Source organism: Lactuca virosa, chromosome 1 (assembly GCF_052849685.1).
Source record: "Lactuca virosa cultivar CGN04683 chromosome 1, Lactuca_virosa_CGN04683_v6, whole genome shotgun sequence".
Classification (NCBI taxonomy): domain Eukaryota; kingdom Viridiplantae; phylum Streptophyta; class Magnoliopsida; order Asterales; family Asteraceae; genus Lactuca; species Lactuca virosa.
In genome coordinates this window covers 97,307,863-97,310,438 of record NC_136426.1, presented here as the reverse complement: position 1 = coordinate 97,310,438, position 2,576 = coordinate 97,307,863, and the positions used below count along the sequence as shown (strand labels likewise).

General features: G+C 34.3%; 1 long non-coding RNA gene across 1 annotated transcript; it reads left to right on the top strand.

Moving 5' to 3' along the window:
- The first annotated feature begins 1,364 nt into the window (after positions 1–1,364).
- LOC145105758 (uncharacterized) lies at positions 1,365–2,302 on the top strand. Its single transcript, XR_013707404.1, has 3 exons — positions 1,365–1,595; positions 1,707–1,841; positions 1,967–2,302. It is a non-coding gene; the product is annotated as an uncharacterized LOC145105758 (long non-coding RNA).
- Positions 2,303–2,576: the final 274 nt, after the last annotated feature.

The window sequence follows — 2,576 nt, the reverse complement described above, 5'->3', positions numbered from 1 at the left end:
ATTTACGGCTGAAAGATTTAGAAGACTACACAAAAGGGCCAGCATTCTCGACGTGTAGCGATGAGGACACGGTAATGGTTATGCAAATGATATTTTTGTTGAGGGGTCTTATAGGACGAGATGGCAATATGTGCATTCCGTTGGTAATGTATGAGCTAACCGATAGTCAATATAATTGGAACAGGTATTAAATTTATTATTTATTTATAAATACTTGATGATTTATATTAATTAGAATGAGTACGACAGGTTTGCGTGGGGTACATATTTGTGGAGGTATAGTGAAACACAATTACGATTATGGTTTGGTAAAATCTATAGATATTTACGAGATAATGAGGGTGAGGGTTGCACGAAGATGATGAAGTATACGGTTTAAGGTTTTCAGCTTCCGTTTAAGGTTGGTTTTAGGTGCAATTACTTGTATTTTTTAAGTGCTTATAAGTTTGGACAAAGCATAATTTTTTGTCGTAATACTAGGTATGGATTTTGGAGACATTTCCTGAAGCTTTGAGGTTTGCGCATCACACAGAAAATGAAATTCCAAGAATGAGGGCATGGAGAATAAAAACACAATTGTCTCTCGAGCAACGTTTATGTATATTAGACGTTTCAGTGGTATAGTTATACATTCCTTATATTAATTATATATAGTTAAAAATTACAACAATTTTATATACTTAAATTTAATTTTTTTAATTTTGCAGGTAAATAACTTCCCACATGATTTTGAACCAATGCATATTGAGATCCATTTTCCATTCTTTTTGTGTTATGTAAGTTGGACTCTAGACAAAGTGTAGTCGCCACCACAACAACAGAGTCCTCCTAAGGAGCGGTCTCCATCACCGCAACAACATAGCCCTCCTAAGCAGCGGTCTCCATCACCTTACCCGTCTCAGTTTCAGGGAGCAGACTACACCTCAGGCTCTCATTTTCGGGGAGCAGATTACACCTTAACCTCTCATTTTCAGGAAACATACCACATACTTCTACAAGACAGTAAAATAGACAAGTTAATGGGCATTGTTGCTGAATTGAAAACCACAATCGAGCACTTTGGGAAGAGAATGGATAATTGAGAAAAAGATAAACAATTTGGTGTGAACGATATGGAAAATGTGGATACGGGGGAAGCATTTTTTCGTGGTTTGGATCCCGAGTCAGGCTATACGTATGTGCAGACGCCACCATTTGTTGTTGAAGTTAATGATAACACAGTTACACCGTTAAAAGGGCGGGTAAAAATGAAATCGAAATTTTGTAGGGAGCCTTACACACATGTATAAAATTAAGTAATTTCTATTTATATAGTATATAATCATTCCAAATTAATTAACATATTAATTTTGAAGGTTCCGTCGACGGAACCATTGAAGAACAGAAAAGGAAAAAACCCGCAGAAGTTCAATAATGTAGCAAAAAGACCATTACTATTGGACAGTTATGTAGATTGTGATGATGAATTTTGGAAATTGTGGGGAAAGAAGATGGGAGCGATATTTGTGAAGCATAGACTTTTAAGAGGTATTGAGATGAATTGGGAATTTTGGTCAAGTTTACTTGGTATTGGCTCTGGATGGTTGCTCTCTGAGGTAACACACATCCCTTATTTTATATTACAAAAAGTGTTGGATAACTAATTGTTCAAAATGAATTTTTTTTCTAACACGCAACATTTGGTTATCTGGGCGTCCCTGCTCAAGGAAATAAATCCGTCGACTGGTAGGTGGACGATTATTAATCCTGAAGGCATGACTTTGGAACCTTGGAAACAACATTATTTGAGGCGTGTAGCAGCCGGGATGGTTGATGGACCACATTGGAAGGATATTAATCTGGTTAGTATATTTATTTATATATATCATATAATATATATATATATATATATATATATATATATATATATATATATATATATAAATTAAAATATGTATATATCTAATAACTTATCATTTTTTTGAAGGTTTTAATTCCCATCAACATACCGCACATGCATTGGTATTTGGTTGATTTGGATCTCCTTACATGGAAAGTGAGCATATATGATTCAACCGAATGGTCTGGTTTCTTTAAAAAATATGCGGGTGACGGTAGTTTCAAATCGTTGGGAGATAGTATATTAAGTGAACTAGACCACATATCATATTGAGCCCATTTTCCCAATAGACAGAAACCTATTGAGGTGGAATTCATTAAAGCTAAACATGTGCCACAGCAGGAAAAAGTAGAAGAAGGAGAAAGAGGAGATTGTGGAGTTTTTGTGTGCATGTTCATGGAAATGCTTGCATCGGGTGTACCAGTGGAGACAAGTCAGTCACCTATAGATACGAGATTTAGTTACCGTAATAGGATGACATAAATTATTTGGAATAGTAGACTTTGATTGTATTATGATTATTGTTTTAAGAATATGTTATTATGCTTTGATTATGTTATTTGGAATAGTAGACTTTGATTGTATTATGATTATTGTTTTAAGAATATTTTCTTATGTTTTGATTATGTTATTTGGAATAGTAGACTAGTCGTCCCTAATTACCAATTGTCATTGGGATTTTACAAAAAATACAAAA